Genomic DNA, 14,168 nt, shown 5'->3' on the forward strand with positions numbered 1-14,168 from the left:
AGTGGTTGAGAGTCAGCCTGCCGATGCAGGGGACACGGTTCATGCCCCGGTCTGGGAAGATCCCACATGCCGCGGAGCGGCTAGGCTCGTGAGCCATGGCCGCTGAGCCTGCGCGTCCGGAGCCTGTGCTCCGCAACGGGAGAGGCCACAGCATTGAGAGGCCCGTGTACCGCAAAAAAAAAAAAAAAAAAAGTTAGCATTCCCTAAGAATCAAGGCTGATGATGGGAGTCAGGTAAAAAATTAATTTTACAAAACACTCAAGTTTAAGACAGCTAATAACTGGAATGTAAATAAAATATTGTTAATATTTTATCTTTGGAATAGTCAAGCTGCTTATAATACATTCAGGAACCTTCTGCTTGGCCATGCATGTGTTTGCAGGTGTTAGAGGCATGACGGATTAAAGGTAGCAGTACTAAAATTTCTGGGTTTGCAGCTGGCATGAAGGTGTCATCAGAATTTTGACAGGAATAAGTTGGTGGCAGAGTGTTTATTATTAGAAAATACCTGTCTAGGAGAGAAGGAAAGAAGAGTTTTTACAGTTTTCTCTTTGAAAGATCAGAAAATTACTATTTTCTTTTGAAATATAGAATGCAGTGGACCCTTGAGCAAAGTGAGAGTTAGGAGCACCAACCTCCTGCGCACTTGAAAATCTGTGTGTAACTTCTGACTCCCCCACCAAACTTAACTGCTAATAGCTTACTATTGACCAGAAGCCTTATTGATAACATAAATAGTCGATTAACCCATATTTTGTATGTTATATCAATATATACTGTATTGTTATAATAAAGTAAGTTAGATAAAAGAAAGTGTTAAGAAAATCCTAAGGAAGAGAAAATACATTTACAGTACTGTACTGTATTTATTGAAACCATAAGTTTACATTGTCTGTTTACAAGATGAATCATCTGTCTGTCAATACCAACATCAATATTGTCTCATATGATACAAAATACTATAGCTGTTATACATATTACTAACAGTAGTCATAAAATTGAAAAGGTAATGTGAAAAAGAAATTCATATTTATTTAAAGGTATAATGATTCATGCATTGATAACAAAGAAACAACACTATGATTGCTTCATGGTTACCAAGCCTATACACTAATAAATGAACCATTATATGATTTTTGTGGCGTACAGTATTACAGTCATATTTATAATACAGTATTAGAAACATTGTTACATTGAAAAACCCACTTACCCGTGATGATAGTCTGATATGCAGTTTCTCCAATCATGAGAGAGAGAGAGGCATATTGTACTGTAATGTAATTCCTTGAAAGCAAAGTTATAAAACAGTAAGAAAACTAACAAATAATTTTATATTAAATATCACTCACCTTATGCCTGTGTAAAGGTTATCTACATATATTTTATGCATTCACGATATATACTAACTTTTTCTTAATTTTTTCGATATTTCTAGGCTACATGGTTCATCTGTGAGTTTTTTCAAATTGTCACAAATGTCCAAAAAATTTTCCAATATATTTCTTGAAAAAATATCTACGTATAAATGGACCTGTGCAGTTCAAACTTTTGTTGTTCAAGGGTCAACTGTCTATATATAAAGTTCCAGAGCAGTTGGGCTCAAATATTAATTCCTTCCTTCTTACCAAGTTACATCTGTTCTATTTCTGTCATGACTAAGCAACTGACATGATATTTTCATTGGTCTCAAACTTGGTTGGGTAAAAAACTTTCATATATATGCATGTATTGCAATGTACATATATGTATGAATTACTTCTAGCAATATAGGAGTCAGAGGTGTTATTTAAGGAATAAAGTTAAAGAACTTTTGTTTTTGAAGTCTTCCTAGGAAGAAACATTCAATTTAATAGAATAAATATGTTTTATATGAAAATAACTTTTACGAAATAACTTCTGTGAAAATTAAAAGTATGATTTGTATTGAAAGTACTCTGTTTTTTCAGATGGCTTGAGTTATTCTCAGTGTTATAGGTTGAATTGTGTCCTGCCCCTCAAAAAACTGATACAATGCAGGCATACCTCAATTTATTGTGCTTCGCTTTAGTGCACTTTGCAGATATTGCATTTTTTATAAATTGAAGGTTTGTGGCAACCCTGCATCGAACAAGTTTTATCAGTGCCATTTTTCTAACAGCATTTTTTCACCCCATGTCTCTGGGTCGTATTTGGGTAATTCTTGCAGTATTTCAAACTTTCTCATTATTATTATATTCGTTGTGGTGATCCATGACCAGTGTTCTCTGATGTCACTTCTATGACTCTGAAGGCTCAGATGATGGTTAGTATGTTTTAGCAATACAGTATTTGTTAACTAAGGTATGTGTGTTGCTTCATTAGACATAATGCTACTGCACACTTGATAGACTACAGTTAGTATAAACATAACTTTTATATGCACTGGGAGACAAAAAAAATTCATGTGACTTGCTTTATGGTGGTGGTCTGGAACCCAACCCACAATATCTCTGAGGTATGCCTATATACCGAAGTCCTAAACTGCAGTACCTCAGAATGTGATCTTATTTGGGAAGAGGGTTGTCACATGGAGTATGGGAACAGAGGCCATAATGGAGTAGGGTAGGCACCCTAATCTAATATGATTGGCATCCTTATAAGAAGATGGCCTTATGAAGGCAGGTACACACAGGAAGAAAGCCATGTGACAACTGAGAATTGGCGCGATGCATCCTCAGGCCAAGGAGGAGCAGAGATTGCCAGCAAACCACCAGAAACTGGAAGAGGCAAGGAAGGATTCTTCTACAGGTTTCATGGGAGCATGGCTTTGTGCATACCTTGATGTTGGACTTCTTGTCTCCAGAACTGTGAGACAATACATCTCTGTTGCTTTAAGCCACTTGGTTTGTGGTACTTTGTCATGGCAGCCCTCGGAAACTAATACAGATAGGTAAATGTTTCAGTTAATACTTGCCTTTTAAAAAACTTTTTATTTTGAAATGTAGATTCAGAGGAAGTTGCAAAAAAAGCAGTACACGGAGTTCCTCTGTGCCTTTCACCCCAGTTTCCCGCATTGTAACATCTCGTATAACTCTGGTACAATATTGAAACCAGGAATTCACACTGGTACATTCAAACACTTTAATCAGATCCACCAGTTTTACATGTAGTTAATGGTAACAAAGAGCAAAGATGCTTTCAAGCTACGTGAGGTGAAGAGTGTTTTATTGTAAGGATTTTCCAGAGGACTCTCGTTAATCTAGTGCTCAGGCATAAACATGGCAGCTGGGTTCAACATGACTACTTTTTTCTGTCCCATTTCTAACAGGAAATGGCATCCCTTAGTTGCGTTTCCCAAGAGAGGAATCTGAATGGATCAGATTACCTTTTCTTTTTTTTTTTTGTTAAATTGGAGTATAGTTGATTTACAGTGTTGTGTAATGTTGTGTTAGTTTCAGCTGTACAGCAAAGTGCATCAGTTATACGTACACATACATCCACTCCTTTTCAGATTCTTTTCCCATATAGGTTGTTACAGAATATTGAGTAGAGTTCCCTGTGCTATACAGTAGGTCCCTATTAGTTATCTATTTTATATATAGTAGGGTATATATGATAATCCCAACCTCCTAATTTATCCCTTCCCCCCAGGTTTCCCCTTTGCTAACCATAAGTTTGATTTCGAGATCTGTGAGTCTGAGATTACCTTTTTCTTTCCAGGCTACAGATCTCGTGGGTCAGTGGCCAGCTAGTAGGTGAGTTCCTTAAGGGAGAGAGTGGTCTTGGCTGACTGGGCTGTGGTCAGGAGTATTCATTTCCTTTAGTTTGTTCAGTTCTGGTGTGTGAGTTGAAGTTGTTTCATGAATGAAGTTTGTTTGGGGTAGATACCAAGTTAGGTCAAATACAGCAGTAATTACACAATTTCTGTGTAAGGGTTTGTTAAGTTATGTGAGTGTAATGCTCCAAGCCCCCTCTTGTATTCCTCTCTTTTTTACTCTCTTCTTCAGTTATGACTTTTATCTGTTTCATGTCCACTCCCATGTGTATTTAGCTTTGAAGCCAAGGCTGTGGATTTACCCATGGCAGATGGACCTGTGTGAAACACTTGGAATATCCCCTGAGCAATGACAACACAGAGGGAGATGTTAAGATGATTCAGAAGTATATTGAATGCTTTGCTTAAAACATTCATATGATTATATGATTACTTTTTTCTTTAGGAAGGCAGTAATCATGTTCTCATAGGTCTTCTAGAGATACAGCTTTCCTTGCTTGATTGAGTTTTGTAAAGAAATACATTTTCCCCTATCCTTTAAATTCTTTTTGTTCTTTATAAAGCCATGCTTAAAAATTCTAACGCAAGAGTTTGAGTCTTCCAAAAGTTAGCTGGTGTTAAATGTGGGTATGTTCAAATCACTGAAACTCAAAACCAAAACTTTGAGAATTAAAAAACTCAACCTCAAAACAGAGCCCTGAGAAACAGGCAAGATATTCTGATGGTGAAAAGAGCCGTTGAACCAGAATATTATTTACCATCTGCATTAATGTGCATGAGATACAATATGTGTAGAAAACATCAAGGAAGTTATTAACCGTAAGACTTATAGTCATCTTGGACCCCTAATGGTCTATTTGTATTTTCTAAAGCAAGGTTTCTCAACCTTGGCACTATTGACATTTTGGACTGGATAATTCTTTGTTGCGGGAGTCTGTCCTGTGCATTGTAGAACGTTGAGGAGCATCCCTGGCCTCTACTCAATAGATGCAAGTAGCAGTGTGCCCTCCATCCCCGCCTTGTGACAACTAAAAATGTCTCCTGACATTGCCAATAACCCCTATGGCATAAAATCATCCCTGGTTGAGAACCACTGAGCTAAAGAATCAAGAAAGTAAACGCTACCCTTTTATATGGACTAGTTTGCTGACTGACTACAGATTTCATTGTTCTCATGCTTGGCATTTCAATTGCGATTTCCCTTTGAAAAGCAATGGTATCCTAGAAAATTTAGTTTGAATCATTTGTTTGTTTGAATGTTTGTGTCTGTCAGTGGGCTTAGTAGAAAAATCCTTGGTATATCCGGACTTGCATGAAAAATATGGGCTCAATTTGAACATCTTTGCTCTAAAGTGTTATTCTTTCAGATTCCTTTAAGAGTGGAATGTGTAAGGTTGACTACAGAGGCTGGGAAAGTTATCTTCTCATTCAGGAATGCTGTAGAATGTAGGAAATGGGCAAAGATGCCAGCTAGCTTAAGCTGTTAGATGTGTCATTTTCTCCTGCCTTCATAATGGTTATTTTAAGAAATAAAGCAAGTCTATGGGTCTGCCATTTTTCAGAAGGTTATTAGTGGTCAGTGTTCTTGTACCTGTGTAAAATTACTTCTGATTCATTCATCTTCACTCACCTATACACTTGGGTGTCAGCAAAGTAGTGCAACCTAGTCTATGCCAAGGTCACTGTTGAAACATCTAGTTGTTCCCTTCCGCTGTAGTAGAAAATTCACCTGAGGAATCAGCTATAAAATTTAAATATTCTGATACAGGTTTTATCATGTACTTTTCTGAAAACTACTCTTAAGCAATGACTATATTTATCCCATTAAAAATTTTTTTTTAGTAAAATAAGCCCAGGGGTTGGGAGAGGGGAGGTTTGTGAAACGCTGAGTTTGCGAGTTCTTTCTACAAGTAAAATCAAAATGTGAGACCTCAAGACAGACTGTTTTCAGGAGAAAAAAACTTTCTTCTGTTTCCTTTCTCTTCCAAGTTGAAATAATGTAAGAAGTACAAATATAATTACTAGTTTCATTCAAGGGTGGTACTTTTCCGGGTAAGAGGCAGGAATGAATTTTGTATGGTTGAAGAGAAAGTACTCAAGGAATATTAGAATGTGGCTTGGATGAACAGCCAGTATGAATATATGCCTTGCTTGAAAGAGTGGTGATTGAGAGTTGCTCTGTACTAGGTCAAACCCAATGTGTGTCTCAGAGGGAATATCTCTCTAGTTGGTAATAAGCAAGATGCATTTGTGAAAATATTTGGATGTTAATATATGCAAAACACTGATAACAAGCTGCGGCATGAGAAGAGAGGGGAAAATGGTGTACAGCTAGTTTAAAATAACCATTTAATGGTAAGATCAGTAGTGTCTATTTTCTGGTTTTTTTTTTTTTTTTTTTTTTTTTGCGGTACGCGGGCCTCTCACTGTTGCGGCCTCTCCCGCTGCGGAGCACAGGCTCCGGACGCACAGGCTCAGCGGCCATGGCTCACGGGCCCAGCCGCTCCGCGGCATGTGGGATCTTCCCAGACCGGGGCACGAACCCGTGTCCCCTGCATCGGCAGGTGGACTCTCAACCACTGTGCCACCAGGGAAGCCCTATTTTCTGGTCTTGAATTTTATTGCTGACTTCGTAGATTTGTTGAAGGAGATCTTCCACCTAGTAAATTTGGGAGAGGCTTCCACCAAGCAAATTCTTTTTGGTTCACTCATCCTTGCCAATTCGATTATTTAGCCAATAAGAGCAGGATTTTCGTACTGAGCTGATTCTGACTGCCCTGCCCCCCATCTTTAGATGGATGGGGGTCAACATGGAGGTCCCCTCCCATAACCCTACTCTTGCCTCAACTCTTAGTTTTCATGTTCTTTATTTCCTCACAGTTGATAAATAACAAAGGCTAAATGTTTCTATAAATTACCATTTCTCACCTCTTACTGTATTGGAATAATTTCATATATGTTGGGTCAGACCTTGGAGTTTTGAGTTAAAAGATTTTTTTCTTTTCTTTCATTTCCTAATGAGACAGTGAAGGTTAAACTATATCAATACACTTGATTAAAACTGCTCCATCTTGGTCTCATGATTAAAACTCTATTAAAGAAATGTTTTTATTACAAAGGGAAGGTGAACCACTGTTACAAGCTGTGTAACACTAACATTTAAACTATTCTTATTTTACTAGCATGCCAATCTCATTATTTTCTTTGAAAACAAAACACCAATAACACAAATACGGAGTACTTTTTCTTACTTCTTAATAAAGACATAGAAGAGTACTATAATGTTACCATTTTTAGTGTACTATTGCACTGGTGTAAGAAATCATAGCATAAAAGTTAGCCAGTACTATAAAAAAAGATCACTTTGTGCATTTGAAATGACATTTTCCATGGTTGTATTTTAATGTAAATAACTTTTTTCTAATGTATCTTTTATTGGAATTTCTGTGGATCACCATCTGTACTTTGAAATGGTTTGGGGTTATCCAGTAATCAAGTCTGAGGAAACAGACTGATGTGCATTGGATGTCTTCAAGGTAACAAATATTAGATATTAAATATCCAAATGCCTTAATACCTCCATGTAAATGGCATATAAATAAGTCAATGATGACTGAGTTATTTATATAAAGTATTTTTAGGAGATCTCCTCAAGTTTTCTTGTCACCCTATTTTTCTCCAACTCTCAACTGAAATTAAGTATCACCAAGAGTAGAAACTTAGTGTCAACATTGAAATTGGTTACAATGCCCTTATAATGATGCAGCACTGTAAATCAGGAAACTCCAGTTTTATTTCTAGCCATAATCTCTTAGTCATGGCATTGGCACAAGTTTAGGAACACTTCCCTATGGTTTCAAAACTTACTCGTTTTTAAATCTAAGATGAACATTTATGTGCCAACTTTCAGCCTTGAGGGCAACTTTTTTCAGAACATTAATGAGGGCTTCCCTGGTGGCGCAGTGGTTGAGAGTCCACCTGCCGATGCAGGGGACACGGGTTCGTGCCCCGGTCTGGGAAGATCCCACATGCCGCGGAGCAGCTGGGCCCGTGGGACATGGCCGCTGGGCCTGCGCGTCCGGAGCCTGTGCTCCGTGGCGGGAGAGGCCACAACAGTGAGAGGCCCACGTACCGCAAAAAAAAAAAAAAAAAAATTGATTCAGAGTAAGATTATGTCATACATGACAGTTTTATTCAGATACAAAGACACTTTGAACAATCTCTCTTTAGGCATCTTTTTAATGTAGAAATTGGAAATGGAAGAGCAGATGACGTTAATATGAAATAGAACCCAGGTGTAAGACTGGTGTCAGGGCATTGGTTGCTTGATGGGGTTTAGGCCCATGACTATCCCTCCTTTCCTAAAAATACTGAACACCTACTCTGTGCCAGGTACTGTTCTAAGAACTTGGGACACAACCACAAGTAAGGCAGAGAACATTGCTCCCTAATGGAACATAGGCAGTAAGTCGATAATAACCTGTCAGGTGCCAATGATTACTGTGAAGAATCTATAATACCTTGCCAATTACCTTAATTATACTGAAAAAATAAAGTGAATGGGTAGAGAATGATTGAGTGCATGCATGAGAAGTATTACGGAGAAGGGGCTCAGGAGCGTCTTATTTCAGGGGCTGGCGTTTGATCAGGGACGTGAATGAAAGGAGGGAGTGGGAAGATATGAGGATGGGTGGGAGTTTTCCATAGAGAAGGAAAAGAGGGGTGGGGTCAAGGCAGGATCAAACCGGACCATTAAGGAGGACTCTGCGTCTGGAACTGAGTGAGGCAAAGAGGTAGGCCAGCAAGGTTGTATAGGGCTTTGTGGGCTTTGGTGAGTAGACTGCATTTTACCCTAAGCCACTGGGGATGAGAAGCCGTTGGGGACTTTTGAGAGTAATTTAATTTGTTGTTAGAAATTATTGGTTGTCTGTGATAAAGGATGCACGTATTTGTGAATACACTGAAACCCATTGATTTGTGTCCTTTGGATGAATCGTATAGTATGTGAATTAATGTCTCAATAAAACTTAAAAAGAGATCATAGATTGGTATTTGAAGAGTGGACTGAAGGAAACTGAGAAGCAGAAAAGTCAGTTAAGGAACAGCTTCAGTAATTGTGATGATTCATTTTATGTGTCAACCTGACTGTGCTATGGGGTGTCCAGATATTTGGTCAGACATTATTATATTATCCTAGGTGTGTCTGTGAGGGTGTTTTGAATGAGATTAACATTTGAATTGGTAGACTGAGTAAAGCAGATTGCCCTTTCTACTGAGAGTGGGCCTCATCTAATAAGTTGAAGGCCTGCCTAGAACAAAAAGTTCAACCCTCCTGTGAGTAAGAGGAAGCTACTCCTGCCTCAGTGCATGAGCTAGGACATTGGTCCTTTCCTGCCTTCAGACAGACCAGAACTGAAACATTGGCTCTTCCTGAATTTCAAGGCTGCTAGCTTTTGAACTTGTAGTTATACCATCCCACTGACTCTCCTGGTTCTCAGGCTCTGCCCACGAACTGGAACTATGCCATCAGCTCTCCTGGGTGTCCAGCTTATAGATGAGCAGATTGTGGGACTTAGCCTCCATAACTGTGGACGTAGCCTCCATAATTGTATGAGTCAATTCCTTTTTATAAATCTCTTTTATATATGTATCCTGTTGGTTCTCTTTTTGACTAATACAGTAGTTCAGGCAAGAGAATGTGGTGGCAATATTGGGAATGGTGAGAAGCTGTCAGAGTTTCCAAATGTTTTGATGGAAAAAGTGTGTAGGATTTACTTATGGGTTGATAGAGAAGCCAGGGTTTTTGTATTAGTAGTTTATTGACATAATACATATGGAGCAGAGGGCTGGTGGAGGGGAGGGGAGAATCAAGAGACCCTGTGCAGGATGAGGCGATTTGCATAAGGTGGCAGATTTGCAAATGTCCAAAAAAGTGGTCAATGTTGATTTTAGATGTTATTCCCTAACAACATCATGGAAAAGATGATTAAAGGGATGGTTTGTGATTATTTAACAAGAAGGAAAATAATCACTAGAAGCCAGCCTTGTCCACCACAAATGCTCTAAAGCAACAGATCACTGGGCTGGTCCCATGGAGAGTCCAGGAGACCTACTAGAGGCCATGAAATGGCCCACAATGGATTTTGCTTGACTCACACAGGTTTTGCTTGTCTTCAAAATTTAAATCAACATTTGCATACCCTCATATTTTAGATAAAATCTTCATCTCTAGCTTTGCAATGAATCTGGTAACAGCAGGCCTGTATTCCCCCAAGGCAACCATTATATGGGGTGTCCCATAGACAGGATGGGAGCCTCTGGTTTCTTTGTTCTCTTTTGCCATCTCTTTGACATTATGCCCGTTTTATTCATTTGTATTTGATTTATTCATATGACCATCCTTGGCCTTTTAGGCATCTGTCTTAATTCCTGTAATGTGTCTGTTGTTGTAGCCTTGGTAGTTGAGATGGAAAAGCGGACCAGAATAATGTCTGTAGGCGAAATCTTAAATAATTGAGAAAAAATGCTCAGTTTTAAGGACCTGAATGTAAATCCATGTAAACTTGGAGAGAGGTTTCTGGCAGTTTGCCTTAGGGCTTGTACTTGCCCTAATTTTATTTAAAAAAAAAAAAAAAAGGTGGGATGAAAACATGGGAAATTTACTTAGTCTAGTTTATAGATGTTGGAGCAATCACGCATAGCTCATGTACTGGATATCAAAAACTGAAACTAAAAACGATCCGAATGGGCCTCAGTCTCCAAAAGGATATTCATCAGGAATATATTTCTACTGTATTCTACTGAAAAAAAATCAATCACATGAATTCTGTGATTTTATATTGGCTACAAATGGAATCATGCATTTTATGCCTTTTTCTGTGATACCTCACTAATAGCATCACATGACATTCAATTCAGATTCTTTATATCCACCTTATTTTTATTCTAAATTTGACTAGCTTCCTGGTCTGTTAAAACTAACAGGTCTTCTTCCTATGAACTGTGATGTCAATTCATAGGAGGTGACTACACCACTGTATGTGAGCTCAGCTGATGGTATAATATAGATGCCACAATACAAAGTACCTGTGGTCTGCAACAAGAGAAGTTGGGTAAATTCTCTCCATTTACTGATTACTTACTATATGCTAGAAACTGTGCCAATCACATATCTATTTCCTCATTCCATCCTCACAATCACCCCATTATCCTCATTTTACAAGATGACCATTATTAATTACCTTTACAGTGATGGTTTTTTGTGATAATTAACCACACTTGGAGTCCTGTCTTGAGTTACAGATGCTTCACTCTGAGAAGGCAATAGCACACAGGAACCTGTCTTTTTTTTTTTTTTTTTGCGGTACGCAGGCCTCTCACTGTTGCGGCATCTCCCGTTGCGGAGCACAGGCTCCCGATGCGCAGGCTCAGCGGCCATGGCTCATGGGCCCAGCCGCTCCGCGGCATGTGGGATCTTCCCGGACCGGGGCACGAACCTGTGTCCCCTGCATCGGCAGGCGGACTCTCAACCACTGCGCCACCAGGGAGGCCCCAGGAACCTGTTTTTAAGGAGGCTTGGTAGCTGTAGGCAGAACATCTCCCAAAGATGTTCACACTCTAGCCCATTGAACCTGTGGATATGTTGCAAGGCAAGGGGGGCTTAGGTTGCAGGTGGAATTCGGGTTGGAGGAGAGGAGCCTGGATTAGCCAGGGGGGCCCAATATAATCACAAGGGTCCTGATAAGTGGAAGAGGGAGCGAGAACCAGATAGATGGTAGTGGAACAGAGACTCAGCCCGATGCTGCTGGTTTTGAAGATGGAGCGAAAGAAGCCTCAGGAAGGAAAAGAAAATCGATTTTCTTCCAGAGCCTCCAGAAGGAATAAAGCCCTGCCGACGCCTTGATTTTAGCCCAGCGAGACTGATTTTGAACTTCTAACCTCCAGAACTGTAAAATCATAAACTTATCTTGTGTTAAGCCACTAAACTGTAATTTGTGACAGCAGAAATGGGAAATTAATACAGTGGTTAAGAGCACACACTTGAGTTGAACTGTTTGGTTTGAATCCTAGCTTCACTACTTACTGGGTGACCTTAGGCAAGTCACATACCTCTTAGGCCTCAGTTTCACCGTGTGTAAAATGGGAACAGTTAGACTTTGTAAGCTTCTTTTCATGGGAAGTTGAGATGATTGGGAAAATTAGCTATTCTATGGAGAGCCAGTTGGGATAATAAGAGAATGGAAAAATGTCACATGAGCTACCAGAGATGTTGAGGAAACCAGGAGAAGCTGTGAGGTGGGGGAAACACATGGAGTGTACGAAGTAGGAAAGCTCAGGGGCTCTCCTGTGGGAGAAAGATGAGATTCATTTTGCATTAAGTAGGCAGGGATAGGATCAATATTTTATAATTACAGTGAGAAGTCTTTGGAGTTTTTTTTAATTAATTTATTTATTTTTGGCTGTGTTGGGTCTTTATTTCTGTGCAAGGGCTCTCTCTAGTTGCGGGGAGCGGGGCCCACTCTTTATCGCGGTGCGCGGGCCTCTCACTATCGCAGCCTCTCTTGTTGTGGAACACAGGCTCCAGACACGCAGGCTCAGTAGTTGTGGCGCACGGGCCTAGTTGCTCTGCGGCATGTGGGATCCTCCCAGACCAGGGCTCGAACCCGTGTCCCCTGCATTAGCAGGCAGATTCTCAACCACTGCACCACCAGGGAAGCCCCTTTGGACTTTTTTGACATAGAAATGACTAAAAGTGAGTCAGCCTCATAAAGCAAGGAGTCCCTGGGGTTGGAAAGACTTACAAAAGGGCTGATGATCCAGACATATTACCTGTAAAAGAGTCTCTGAAGGGGGTGGGGTGGGGGCACTGAAGGAACACGAATTCCCAACCATCTCCAAAGTTTTACTGTGTAGTTTTCCTTCATTAAACATGCTTTATTGATTCATAAGACATGCATTTTAGCATCATTATGACACGTTGATCTAAGCAATTACATGTTTCACTTTGGAACATACAACATGGATAATTTGAGGACAGAACTTTGTTTTCTTTTCTTCCCATTTTGTCCCGTCCCCCCACCTCTGGCAACCAACCAATCTGTTCTCTGACAGAACTTCTTAAGAATCTATGTTGGCACCTTTTTTTTCTTTTTTTAACAGAGTAGGTAAGTTTTAGAATTACTTCCTTTCTGATGTAAAGTTTAATCGATATAATATGTAAGACCGTACCTGACTTCATGCTGCAGTTTGACAAAGGCTGTTATGGCTCCTGTGTAGTTAATTGTAACCCGAGTTGATTAAGCATGTCAATAACTAGCCTTTTTTTGTTGTTGTTGTTTTTAACATCTTTATTGGAGTATAATTGCTTTACAATGTTGTGTTAGTTTCTGCTGTATCACTAAGTGAATCAGCTATACGTATACATATATCCCCATATCTCCTCCCCCTTGCGTCTCCCTCCCACCCTCCCTATCCCACCCCTCTAGGTGGTCACAAAGCACCGAGCTGAGCTCCCTGTGCTATGCAGCTGCTTCCCACTAGCTATCAGTTTTACATTTGATAATGTATATATGTCCATGCCACTCTCTCACTTCGTCCTGGAGTGAGATGGATGGACCTAGAGTCTGTCATACAGAGTGAAGTAAGTCAGAAAGAGGAAAAAAAAAAAAAAAGGTTCTGAAGAACCTAGGGGCAGGACAGGAAGAAGGAAGCAGGTGTAGAGAATAACTAGCCTTTTACGGGAGCACTCAGCCCTCCATCCCTCTGACCTGCTGCTGCCCTAACCTGCCAGCTCTCAGTCTCTCTCTCTTGGTCTGGCTTTGCTCTTGCCCCATCAGACAGTGCTGGGGCAAAATCAAACCACCAAGCTGCTCGCACAGTTATCATGTATAAGCCCCAGGCCCTCCGTGTCACCTGGCGATTCCTTTTAAGCATTTCTGGTTGGCTCCTATTTTCACATGTGACAGAACTTTACTGCTCTCCTTGTCCTCAATTCCTTTCTTACCGGCAAGTGACCGAGCCTTTTTCTTTGTAGAGAAGTAAGCACCCAAGGGCAACTTAAAGACGAGCTGCAAAAAAAAAAAAAAAAAAAGAAAAGACGAGCTGCTTATTTTCTTCACAAATAAGGATGGAAGTCGAATCTCTTGTGTGTTTACCTACATATTAGAATCACAGATTGTAGGTGTGCTACTTCACAGCTTACATTTATTAACTAAGCCGTAAAACAGGATGAACTTTCCAAAACAAAAAGAGCTAGGGCTAGCTGATCAAAACTGTGACTAAGCTGCTTTCTTAATGGAAATGGTATACTTAAAAGGCAAATTTGGATATATTGTCATTGTTGCTTGGGAGTTGCTTTAAAATCATTTTGAATGACCACAATTAGTGTATCATAAGAATGGAATTCAATTCACTTTTAGTCATGGTCCAATGTGAG

The 14,168-nt window shown here is 39.8% G+C and overlaps 1 protein-coding gene across 12 annotated transcripts in view; it reads left to right on the forward strand.

The window, feature by feature from the left end:
- Positions 1 to 14,168, forward strand: part of LMO7 (LIM domain 7) — a 202,207-nt gene that overhangs the window by 81,488 nt on the left and 106,551 nt on the right. The gene's annotated exons all lie outside the window — the stretch shown is intronic.

Source organism: Globicephala melas, chromosome 18 (genome assembly GCF_963455315.2).
Source record: "Globicephala melas chromosome 18, mGloMel1.2, whole genome shotgun sequence".
Classification (NCBI taxonomy): domain Eukaryota; kingdom Metazoa; phylum Chordata; class Mammalia; order Artiodactyla; family Delphinidae; genus Globicephala; species Globicephala melas.